Source organism: Perna viridis, chromosome 15 (assembly GCF_037379345.1).
Source record: "Perna viridis isolate PV_CMFRI_1.1 ecotype Kerala chromosome 15, ASM3737934v1, whole genome shotgun sequence".
Classification (NCBI taxonomy): domain Eukaryota; kingdom Metazoa; phylum Mollusca; class Bivalvia; order Mytilida; family Mytilidae; genus Perna; species Perna viridis.
The window spans coordinates 21,401,620-21,414,736 of record NC_142459.1 but is presented as its reverse complement, the minus strand read 5'-3'; the positions used below and the strand labels follow the sequence as shown (position 1 = coordinate 21,414,736).

Genomic DNA, 13,117 nt, shown 5'->3' with positions numbered 1-13,117 from the left:
GAAGATTTTTACATGTTTCTCCCATAGGGTCCAATGTTAAACTAAGATCCTCGGTGGCGGCCATCTTGAATTTCCAATCGGCACCAAAATCACAAACTTTCATCCCCTCATACCAGTGAACATTTGTGTCAAGTTTGGTTTTATTTGGCCCTGTGGTTTCAGAGAAGAAGATTGAAATGTAAAAGTTTACGGACGGACGACGGACGGACGGACGACGGACGCCAAGTGATGGCAAAAGCTCACATGGCCTTTGGCCAAGTGAGCTAAAAACTAAATTAACATGCAAGACAGTATTGGAAATGAACAAGCCTGGGCAAGAACTGCGAGATGGGTTTGAGCTTAATGAAGTAACCACAGATCCAGACAGTAGTGTATATAATGCTGCAGAAAGCATGGTCAACAAAGGTCTTACTTCAACTGAACCAGTACATTACCTCAACAAAAGACCCATGTCAGCCAACCATAGGAAGTATGTGACAAATCTGTCAAGTGTGTGTGATATAATGCCAGCTCGCTTGAAAACCCCCCCAAAAAAACACCTCCATGGGCTGTTTGCTTCTGACATAGCAGCAAGGTGACAAGCAGAATACATGACACTACAAAATTCCTGATGGGGCTCTATCAAAACTATCATATGTTACTGATGCCATAGTATCATAGTGAACTGTTCCTGTGGTAACCATTCAAAATGTTAACTTTATTTATTTGCATGTTCAAAAATTAAGAAATCTAAGACTTGGATTGAAAAAAATGCTTACTTAAAGCAGGGAAATTTTGAAATTGAATCAAATGAGAAGTCCTAACATGTTTTACAACAAATTATAAACTACCGCCTAGATAAAGTGATGCTTGCTACATATAAGTTGAGCCCCTTAATCACGCTATTAGAAGTACTGTACCAGCAAATATAAACTATGCGAGGAATTTTTCCAGTTGAATCCATACGCCAATCCATAAAGTCAACAAGGGCACTGGCAACTCTATCATCAGACTGTGTGTAGTCTGATCAAATCAGGGTCAACAGTGGCCAAGTCACTGAAAACCAGAGGCTCCTAGGAGCCTGAATCGCTCACCTGGTTGAATTTTGCCTTTCAAGGGCAATAAATTAAACAAGAAATTCCCCAACAATTTTGACTCAAGAAAACTTTGATAGGACTTATCATAAGTATCATTTCAGCAAATGAAAGTTAAAATCTATCATAGTTTTCAAGACATTGGCTGAAAACTGAAAAAATAAAAACCTGTCATTTTCCCCTGTCAAGGGCAATAACTCTTATAAGGAGACATCTAACAACTCTTATGCCTGAAGACTTTTGTAGTCCTACAAATAAGGATCGTATCATATTTTGAAAGAATTTAGCTAAACCTAATGGTTTTAGAGATATATGTGAAAAACTACTGTCTAACCCCTTTGTTCTATTTTCATTAACGTGGACCATTTTTTTTATGGATCAAAAATCCCCACATCAGTTCTATGCAGGATACCCCAAAGAACACTCATTAGAAGTTGGGTACCAATTGGTCAAGCAGTGTCAAAGGAGAAGATTTTTTAAAGAAATAACATTAAAAATAGGAAAAAACATTGAAAAAGAGCAATAACTCCAACATGGCTTATCATATGAAAATGAAAATTTTTTAAATCAGCTAAACCTACAGTTTTGGAGATATATGCAAAAAACTACTGTCTGACCCCTATGTTCTATTTTTAGTAACGGAGGCCTTTTTTTTTTGATGGATCAAAAATCCCCACTTCAATTCTATGCAGGATACCCCAAAGAATATTCATACAAAGTTTGGTACCAATTGGTCAAGTAGTGTGAGAGGAGAAGAGTTTTGAAAAATTGTTTAACGACGACGGACAAGTACGACGGACTCCAAGTGATGGCAATAGCACATATGGCCTTTGGCCAGGCGAGCTAAAAATGGCACTTTGAAGATATGGGTTCCCAGAAAACACACCTATACTAGCTGAAACTGACACACAATACAAAAAAATTCTTGTCACCATAGAACAACACAGTTTCAGCCTTCTACCCAAGCTAGAAGCTCACTAGCAGAAATGTAACAGTAAAGAAGAAACTTATAGTTTCATGATGCCTCCAAGTGATGGCAATAGCACATATGGCCTTTGGCCAGGCGAGCTAAAAATGGCACTTTGAAGATATGGGTTCCCAGAAAACACACCTATACTAGCTGAAACTGACACACAATACAAAAAAAATTCTTGTCACCATAGAACAACACAGTTTCAGCCTTCTACCCAAGCTAGAAGCTCACTAGCAGAAATGTAACAGTAAAGAAGAAACTTATAGTTTCATGATGCAAACATACTTTGTAAGACAGCAAGCAATCTAAGATCACTTGGACGAGATCCAGAGTGCCCAGGCTATCCTGGTAACTGTTCAGCCAACATGAAATGGAGTGCTACAATAGGCAATGAAGAGAGGTATTTTGAAATACTGGGTGATATGCTAAATGACCATTTATATTTGGACAATTAACAACAGATGGTGATAGTCATACATTCAGAGGATTTAGCCGGAAACAAGAAGAAAATTTAGTTATCATACCTGAGAACCGTCGCGACACCAGATACTTAGCCAAATCACAAATGCGAGACTGTGACAATGCTAAATTTAATGAAATGATGCTACAGTTTGTAACTAAAACAGATTGCACAATGCTAAAAAAAAAAACGATTTGCTTTTGACTTAAGCAACAGCTGCACAAAGGGTTCAACTTCGCTCTTAGTCTTAGGGAGTTTGCAAGAGATATGAACAAACTTGTAAACAGATTTAGCTATGCAACAGATAGTATCATTGCGTGTTATACAAGACATTGTTTAGAAAAGTACAAATCATACTCCTATGTATGTAAAGGTACTGAGCAAGATCACTGGGGCAAAGACTTTATGCCAGATAGGGAAGCAAAATGCTTGTACATGACAGAGGATGATAAGAGACTTGGGTGTAATATAATCAACATTAGATTTGGTCGGACAAACTTCGTTAAGACTCGTTTTGGGACAGTGACACTTAAGTGTGAGGCTGTAAACCGAGGCTATGGAAAGTCAGATCCAAAAGAATCCACTCACCTGAGGATCTGTTCTGCTCCTATTAATTCAAACTACTGTCTGACTACAAGTGCAAGCAGGATTAATCATGGACCAGGGGAATCTTGCCACTTCCAACAAATTTGTATCCAGTCACCAAGCTGAAAAGACAAAATGAGAAATATAAATATGATAAACAAAAGACACAAAAAATGAAAAAAAGTTTAGAATTGTTTCTACAATCAGGATTTTACAACTTATGACTCAATACTGGATGAGCCTGGAACATATAAACAAGAGGCTCCCAGGAGCCAAAATCCCTCATCTGTTTAAATTTTTGCTTTCAAAGGCAATAACTGTAACAAAATGGTGTTGGACAAGTATGACTCCATGAAGACTTTGTTAGGGCATATCATGAGGATCATTTCGTCAATCAAAAGTTTCATTCTATCTATTATAGTTTTCAAGATATTATCATATTTTTTTTTAATTCAAACTCATATTAAGTATTTACATTTCATGTCATTTAAAGACATACAATTTGTGTTATTACTAAGAGCACTGAAGATGAAATGTGTAGATTTCAGATATTTAATATCACAAATCTACATGTATTTACCATATTTGACTGCACAAGGCAAACAATAAGGGCATCTTACCATATTTGACTGCACAAGGCAAACAATAAGGGCATCATGTTAATATAGTATTAATGTATGGCTTTTTCTGTATTGGCCCTGTTACATGCCCGAGGTATTAATAATGGCCATTACAGCCATCCGAGGCTATTAATAAAAAGGGCATATTACAGGGCCAATATGGAAAAAGCTTTGCATTGATACTTTTTTTAACCAACTTTATATCTATTACTGAAACATATGATTTCACCTTAATTTGAAATAAGTCTGTATCTCGATGAATCAAATATTTATGAAAATAAATCATGATGGTGTTGTTTCTAATAATCACCCCCCCCCCCAATTCAATATACTCAGTTCCAGTACCATCTTTCAACAACTTTAAATCTCCTAATCTAATTACATATAATTGAATTAGATCACTCTTACTTAAAGTTGTCACTTATTAAAGGTAAGAAAAACTATTAATGCCCCATACTAAATACTAAAATTAGTAATGCATGGCTGTGATTTCCTAGTGACCGGCTGTAGGAATTTCCAAATCGTAACTACCAGTTGTAAATGATGGGCATTTCTATACATTTTATGTTGGATAATAAAATTCTCCAAAACTTTTAAAGTTTGGACAAACAGAGAAGACAAGCAATAGTTAGAATTGCAAACTAATTCTTGGTCTATTTATTAACAATTGACATTATTTCTATCTTATATCTACTCCACATGATTTTTCATTGATACATGTAGGAATTAATACACATTTGTACATATATGTAAATAAACTAAACTGGTCATTGTGCCCTGTACAAGTAATACAAATGTACACTCTCCCTTGCATAACTACTATTTATCCTGTCACATAATATGTGTCTGAACAAGGTTTAATTTAATATATATACATGTATCTTCATATGTAGACTGCTCTATTTAGGTTACAGACCACCAATTCAACCAATGAGCATTTGGAACGTACGCAAAAATAGTTCTACGCAGAAATTACCCCTGTTCCTCATAGTGCTGTGAAAAAAGTTCTCATCTCATTTAAAAAATTTAAACAGTTTCTGAAAGGAAAAACATTTCTGTACATTTTATAGGTGCATTTTGCTTCTTGTGATGTGAAGCCTAATCTCCATAATGATTTCTAAATATACCCCTATCTTGTGAAAACACTGGGATTTCCCATGCTATTTATAGACACTTCACTTCCGGTGACCAGTACTGCACTGCAAGTCAGCTAACCCCACATGCCATTCAGAGGATTGTGAGCTGGCATATGTAGAATCATGCTGATATATAGTCCTCTGCAGGTTAAAGTTAAGGTAAAGTCCAGAGAAGCCATTGAATATTGTGAAATTAGCATAGAAGCCTATGGGAAGTGGAATTAGTGGTTTTTAGCCTCTACTGTTATTGGATGAATATATATATAATAAGGTTAAGATTACGTTTTGTAAAAATAAATTCATCTTTTCTGATAGTTTTCAAGCCTTTTCCTATTTTTTTTTACTTACATTTATTTCAAACAGTGAATGTGATTTTTAAAAACTTCAGGAAACACATGGATGTATGTACAGGTACGTGTATCTCCGTTGTTCCACTGTTGCTGTTGTCAAGAACCTACCTCGCCTGGGAAAAAAATATAACTCCAAATGTATTATCCACATCAAAGCATAGCTTTTCCAAGATAGGAAAGGCAATCATTGTCTTATTTACAGCTGTCAGCTGTGTCTGAATTTTGTTTATGTTACATGATATGTGTAAAATATTCCCATCATCCATCGAGAACTGTAATAGGATACAAGAGCACAATTATTCGTAATGCATTTTCCATAGGGTACCTATGTAGTTTGAAAATTAATTTCAACAAAACCACACAAATTAGCAGAAAATGGGTTTCAGTTCCTAAAACTAGAAAAGCATACTTTTTATTTGCACAAAAAAAAAGTATATGGTCATGCGGCAAAAGTTGATCGAAATTTCAGTTGTTATGGACTCTTGAAAATACACTGGAAAAAAATGAAGCACCTAGATTTCATTTATGAGAAATCATTTCAACCCTATAACAAATTATTAATTATTACCAAAATAAAATCAATCATAAATGGGTAAGTTTTGAAATGAAAATAAATTTCAAGCCATATCCAACCAATCAGGTACCACCTTGTATTCAGTACTCAGTACCATGTTGGAGTAAAAAAGTTCCCGGTAGAATGTAAACAAATAATTGCGCATTTGTATCCTATCAAAACATGAAGCGGTTAAGAATCAGTACTCAAGTTCGCATTTATAAAGCACATCTTAACACAAGTACAGAAACCAAGTTAGGTGAAAATCCGTTAAAGTTTAGTCGAGATATTCCCTTTTTAGGTTGGAGTGCGAGTTTGCGGCCAGTGCTGAAAAATTTCCACAGAAAGCAAAAATCAAAAATTAAAAATGGAAAATTTCTTGTTAAAATATCTTAGAAATTATTCTCACTTATGTTTTCCAACACTTTAAGCAATACTCCTTTTATGCATGTACAAGTTGAAATCTAAATTTATTAAGGGTAGAATCTACCCTTTTAATAGTAAAAATACAAAAAAAATGGAAAAAAGGTTCAAAACTTTCTAAATTAAGTGAAATGAAGATCCACTTTCTAACTTTATCATGTAATTTTTAATCGTTGGTGATAAGAGGTACCAGAATGACAGCAACAAATTTTGCTTGTCATCATAATAACTATAGAAGAGCCATGAGATCATCAAATGGCATCTTTGAAGAATTTTATATGTTTGAAGGGGGAGCACCTGTTGTTTATCCTGTAAATAGTGCAAAGACTGAACTTTTCACATCAACCTGTACTGCAAAACAAGTGTATAAAATAAACTTGCATCAGAGCACATCAACACTTATCAATGCTAAATTAACAGAGTCAACATTTCAAATTTATAAAATGTCAGGATTCAAAAAAGGAAATAAATACACATTTAAATCTGGGAATTTACCTCACAAAAAAGCAAGGACTAAACTTTCAACAGTGAAAAGTGACTTAGAAACACCTAAATACATTAGACTTACAAGGAAAACTCATGAACTGGTTGTTAATGATCCATACACTGATCCTGAGGAGAAGGCAGAGCGGTCCAGTTGTGTGGCCAAGTTACTGCGACCAAAATCTAAATCTGTTCCTGTTGCTAGGAAATCTAAGAAAGGAGCTAAAAAATAAAAGGTAGGACATGTAATAATAAATAACGTAATTAACTTACAATCAAACAGTTTATTAATGTAGATTAAAAAAAAAAAATAAACAATATATGCCATATGTGCACAATTTTCAAACTATTTAGTTTTTCCTTAAAACTTGCTAATTTATTTCCAAGAACACAAATTCTTGCACTTTGTATAGTAATTAACCTTTATTTAAGTTATAAAGTAGGAAAAAATCAACTAGATATCAGCCAAATGTACATAAATGCTCCATTAAAAAAAAATATTAAAATTAAGGGGGAGATAACTGTAAATTGCATTTGAATATAGAAATAACTTTAGTGTTAGTAGGACATAAAATATGGTTTCTTCTCTTATTTTCAGGTTGAATTCTGATTCCCACAGAGTGCTGTGCCTTTACAAGTCAGAAAACATGTGGAATTGCGCATTTAGAGAGCATATGATGAAAAGTCCAGACTGTGATGGTATTTTACTATACGATTTGGACAAAGAAGAAAAAAGAGGTTTCTCATCAAGATTTCGACTTATTTGCGCATCGTTTAAATACTTTTCGAAGATGTATACACAGTATGAGGAACTTGAAACCGGCAGACCGGGTAGAAAACCCTCAAAACTAACAACTGGTGTACTAGTTGGCCTGAGTCAGACTCCAATTTGTCCTACAAGCTTGTGCAAAATCTTTCTAAGTGGCAATATCTCAACTCCAGCAGCCTCTAGCCTGCAAAGAAGGACAAATAAAGTATATAAAAACATTGTACAAGTTGTAAAAAAAGACATGAACAGAAGAAGGGAAGAATTAGTTGAAATAAACCGCCTCCGAGGAAAGAAAAATCCAAGATGTATTAGTGTTCAAATGGATGGCATGTACAGCAACAGACCCAACCCAGGAATTGGACGCACACCGTTCCAACAAGCTAATCAGCTGAAAATGTAACAAAAAAACATAAAATTGTTAATTTGGTTGACAAAAATAAGTTCTGTTCAGAGCATTCTTCACTAGATATTGATTTTTGACTCAGGCCAACTCCAGTCTGAATGTACTGATGAATGCAGTGCTAATATTCCAATGGTGAAGAGCATTGGTGATGAATATGCATGGGCCAGGGAGTGCCTTGAAGACCTTTTAAAAGACAACATAAAAGTAGACTATTTAGTTACTGACCCAGACAGTTCAGCTTACAGAGCTGCAGTTGATTTGTATGAGGAGGGAAAATCAAAAACTGAGCCTCAGCATTTCATTGATACCAGGCATTTGTCGGAAAATATGCGGAAAAGTGTGGAAAAAGACAAAAGTCTCCTAAAAATCATGCCAGCACGGACACAAAAGCAACGCCAAAAGCTACTGAATAACTTTGCAACAGACTTAACTGAAAGGTGCAATTCTGAAGTTGCTGTATGTACTAAGCAATTCGGAGGAAATTTTAAAAGAGTTAAATCAAAGATGTCTCATACAGTTGATGCAGTTATACGGTGCTACATGGGAAAACATGACTTATGCAAGAAACATTCTTTTGTATATGGCAAGAGTGAGTGGCTCAAGAAGAGAAGTCTACTACCAAAGACATTCAAAATCATGCATACCCATGAAAACATGGATTTTATTCGTATCGCAGTAAATAAGTGCCTCGGACCAAAAGCACTTGAGAAGACCAGGCTTAATATGAACACTAACTTTGTCGAGGGTGTGAATCGTACATAAGGCGTTCCTTACCTTCAAATGTAATGTACAAAAAGAACTATTCTGGAAGGGCACACTCAGCCATCCATAGTGTAAATCTTGGTCCAGGTGAATCCATCCTTGAGTTGTGTAGTGCCTTACACTGTGACATTCCAGTTGGGAGTACAGCTTACCAGGCTCTAAAAAGTGTGCAGAAATTAGACATTTTACAAAAGCAGCATAAGCAAACAATGGAATACAAGAAATATAGAGGTGAAAAACGTGAAAAACTGTACAAACTCAGGGATGTCATTAGAAGCCAGCAGCCGGCAAAAATCGCCGCCTACTCTTTCAAACGTCGCCGGCTACTTTCGTACCCCACAAAAATAAAATTCATGAAATATTCTTCAAGACCCTCTTTATATAATATACTGACAATATTCATCCACAAATATTAAAGATTGCACTTGAATGACGCATCGGTGTGACTTTAATGTATTGTTCGGTTGCTAAAATAAATAGTCCGCGTTTTTTCCCTGTTTCTAAATATAGACTTTCTTATTTTTACTGAACTAAAAATACTTCGTTTCCGGTCAGCAAAAAGCAACATGTCGGGCCGTAAAAGGTCAAAGCCTGTGACACAGGGACAATCATCTATCTGTAGTTTTTTGTCACCAGGGCCAGCTAAGGCCAAAAAGACAGACAGTGACAATGATAGATATAAATTAACAATCATATTATTGATGATATTTAATATCTTATTTTAATTCGATAAAATACTAGCAAGGTCATTGGGTATGACAAGTGCCATTTTTGTCAAAATAAAATTTTCAACAAGATTGGATCGATTGATGGTTCAAGCGTGTAATGAGAGAAAAGATTGATATGGGAGTGGTTAATTATGCTAGTTAGCAAAACAATTTAGAAAAAAAAAATTATTAAAAGCTCAAATTATTTATAATTACTTTGTTGTCACTTGTCTTAAGTGGAAAAAAGAAGGGTCTATGCAATGGGGAACTTTTCAATAATAAACAATTTGTTCAAAATTTTAAAAAAATATCACATTTTTTAGGCTTAACAAACAGAAACTTGTATAAAAATTGTAATCTTATTGTCCTGTACAATGGCCCAGGAGAGCCCTAGAATGCAGGATATTGCACCATTTACCCCAGAGCTTATGGGGGCCGCTCGCGGCCCCCGGACCCCCTGCCATAATGGGCGGGTTCGCCACCTACTTTATCTAATTAGCCAGCTACTTAAAAACTTAGTGACATCACTGAAACTGTATGAAAAATTAAGTGAAATTATTGCGTATGAGAAAAACTCGCTACTGAAAAGTGAAAAAGAACAGAAACCTTCTTCTCGAAACAAACACACAGACCATTCCTACAGTGTAAAAAAAAGAAAAGGAGAATTTCTGTTAGAAAATAGTTTTTATATTAATAAAATGAAATATTAAACAATATGGTTTGTGTGATTTTGAGCAGAGGCCTTGACTTTTGCAGTGAATTCTCTCCTGGTTAAACTCATGTTGTTATATGGCTATGTGGTCTGGCTTGACACACAGTTTCTCATGGCAGATATGGCTGCACTCTTTGTCATTAAAAGATTTTTGAAAATCATCCCTTGTGATCCTATGCCTTATCATGTAGGAAAGCCTGTGTGCAGTCTCCCTTTTGCCCTCTCGATCAGGCCATTTCACTACTAGGACCCCATAACCTGACTTGGACTTCCGTGCCCCTATCCATTCAATGCATCCCTTCTCATTGCCCATTAAAATAGCCTTTTTGAAAAACTTTTTCTCAATATCAGCCCAAAAAGCATCAATTTTGAAAAAAAAAAGAATGATCAAAGTCACCACAGAGTTTGCAGGAAAGCTAAGCACCAAAAAACAGTGATGAAGAAAAAAAGTGAATGTGATAGTACACATTCTCTATAGGATACAAGAGCGCAATTATTAGTAATGCATTTTCCATAGGGTACCTATGTAGTTTGAAAATTAATTTCATGTAGTGTATGAACCACAACATATCAATGCAAGTATGATGGTATTCGATTGTTTTCTTGTAAAAAAAATGCCATCCCTTTAATACTGTCCTGTCATTCTGACATCTGGAAAATCAATGAAGCGTTCTTCTCCTTAGCAAAAAATCCCTATCACTATCAGTATCTTAACACCCTTGCGTTTTAACATTGCCTAGAGAAAAAGAGGCAATGGAAATTAAGATAACCATAATCCATATTGGAGGGCTTGGCCTCAGGTCACCAAGAGGCTTATCTCTAAATCAATCCTTTAGCTAATATGGTCCACATACAAAATTAGTCCATATTTCCTCTGACCCTGCAACTCTCCTCTTTTTCATTTGGATATTGATATGTAGGGTTGGGTCAGAACGATGTATTATACAAAAAATTGGAGATTCAGCGGTACCACAGAGTACAGCCCTTCAACCGCTTGCAATGACTTTCAAGTTGAAATTGTGCATGTCACACCTACCTAGTTCGTGGATCGTTATGGTGTATCCATCTGCACCATGAAAACTGATTTATTCAACGGGTCATAGTTTTCCTTTCCTCTTTTGTCTACCCAGACTTGACTTTTTATGAGCAACTCCGCAGGTGTTTCTAGAAAAGTAGAGGACGCTTACCCTACCGGTGCACCTGGTCCATGCTCCCAATTTTTAGTGGAGTCCGAGTTTTTCACTTGCTTTTGTTACTTAGTATGTATGATTTTAGTTACTCTATCAGTGTGAGAAACCATTTTTCCCCAACTTGCCATTCTGGCTAGTGGAATATTGATCTTGCTAGTCAAATATAAATTCAACTACCCACATTTTTTTTCTTTTTTCTGTACTATCATCTTTTTTCTCTTGGATTTGACTATCTCCTGTCTTTCTGCAACTATCTTTTCATTTGTTTTTAAATTTATCAAAAACTTTTCCATTTTCGAATATACTCTCCCATTTAAGTTTTTCAAGTACTTTACAGTAACAAAATAAGTACTCCATTTCTTGTTCATTTTTATTTTAGCAATAAACAACTAATTTGCAAGGTAACAAATCTTAAATTACCAAGATAATTTCGTTTAAATACTAATACGAGATCTGGACCGTCGCCTAGGTTTTGGCGCATCCCATTTACCAGAAATTAAAATGGCAGATCGTAAACAATGCTTTACAAGTCAATAAAATTGTGCATATCATGCCAAAATTCAGTTGAAATATTCAAGCTAAACTTCTTAAAATGAAGGGAACATATTTATAATGTATGATGTTAAGGGATGTTTTACTAAGTAACCTGTTGGCTGGTTAACTTTCCTTGGACCTTGCCAATCAATTGATGGTCACCAAATTGACGAGTGTAAGCAAATGAGAACTCGCCAAAATACACATCTACTCGTATTTGGCGAGCGGTAGTTTTCCACACTGCTCTATGTTCTTTGTTGTGAATGTCTGTTTTCCATATCTAGTCTTTGTCCCTAGATTACATTCTTTTTATTACCAATATAACCTTGGTTCCCTTGATTACTCTTTGATTCTGGAATCATTTTCCTGTATGCTAATACCAAATTAACAACAAGAATTACATTATGGAAGGAACAGAGCAGAAACGATTTTTAAGACTGGAATCTAACAGAATATTTCAAAATTCCACAGAAAAATCACGTGTGTACTACCCTTCCGTTCCAAAAGTAACATGCTCTCTTTTACGGTTCAAAAATTTTAAAACATTTTAAATGTCAACAAAACAGGGTCTCAAATGGAAAATGATCAAAACTTCAAAAAAAAAAGGTAATTTTTGTAGCAAATTTGGTATCAGCATACAGGAAAATGATCCTGTAATCAAACTAGGTAGATATGACATGCACAATTTCAACTTGATTCTTGAAAGTTGTTACAAATACAAGCAGTTGAAGGGCGGTACTCCGCGGTACCGCTGTTTCTCCAACTTTTTGTATGGCACATCATTCTGACCCCAACCCGACATATCAATATCCAAATAAAAAGAAGAGGGTTGCAGTGTCAGAGGAAATTTGGACCAATACAAAATGACCTGAAATGTTTTTAAAATGGACGTCCTTGTTTTGAATGTAGGTTAGTGAGGTCTTACCGCTGATGAATCTGCGAGAGCAGTGTACATTTTGTAAGTCAGCAAAAATTACACTATGACGATTTCAAAAGTTGTACAGAGCTTATATTTCCTGTTTGATTTATCGACTTTAAATAAGATTTACTTGACTTGATTACCTGCCTGTACTGCCATTACACATTCAAATCGTCTCGGGTCTTAATTATCCTCAATTATGAAAAGGTCCGATAAATTCCTTATAGCAAAAGGATGGTTACCTGTTTGGAATGACTTATGTTCGGATAACAGTCAGATAAAAAAAACGCATATGGGTGTGGCTATCGTTCGAGGTTCTGTTGTGGAACATTCAAGTCCCAAATAATCGTAGAATTTTTCATGAGAAAATTTTGCTCTTCAATCCTTTGAATAAGTGTCTTTCTTTATTGAAATGGTGGTAAAATCTCAACGAAAATGCTGCTGTTGATAATGTATTACACTTAC

At 35.3% G+C, this 13,117-nt stretch overlaps 1 protein-coding gene and 1 long non-coding RNA gene across 28 annotated transcripts in view; one reads left to right on the top strand and one right to left on the bottom strand.

Moving 5' to 3' along the window:
- The window catches only part of LOC148597446 (uncharacterized), a 127,248-nt gene that overhangs the window by 101,214 nt on the left and 12,917 nt on the right, over positions 1–13,117 (top strand). The window lies entirely within an intron of this gene.
- The window catches only part of LOC148597447 (uncharacterized), a 48,716-nt gene that overhangs the window by 35,423 nt on the left and 176 nt on the right, over positions 1–13,117 (bottom strand). For 4 of the 22 annotated variants that reach the window (XR_015918892.1, XR_015918893.1, XR_015918898.1 and 1 more), the window contains exons 1-3: positions 6,742–6,878; positions 5,196–5,310; positions 3,095–3,213 (exon numbers count right to left, since the gene is read on the bottom strand). This is a non-coding gene — a long non-coding RNA (uncharacterized LOC148597447). Of the gene's footprint in view, positions 1–2,331; positions 2,425–3,094; positions 3,214–5,195; positions 5,311–6,741; positions 6,879–7,438; positions 7,610–8,602; positions 8,749–10,779; positions 10,805–12,658; positions 13,112–13,117 lie in introns of those variants that run through there. The other 18 variants (XR_015918896.1, XR_015918897.1, XR_015918901.1 and 15 more) reach the window with 16 other exon arrangements.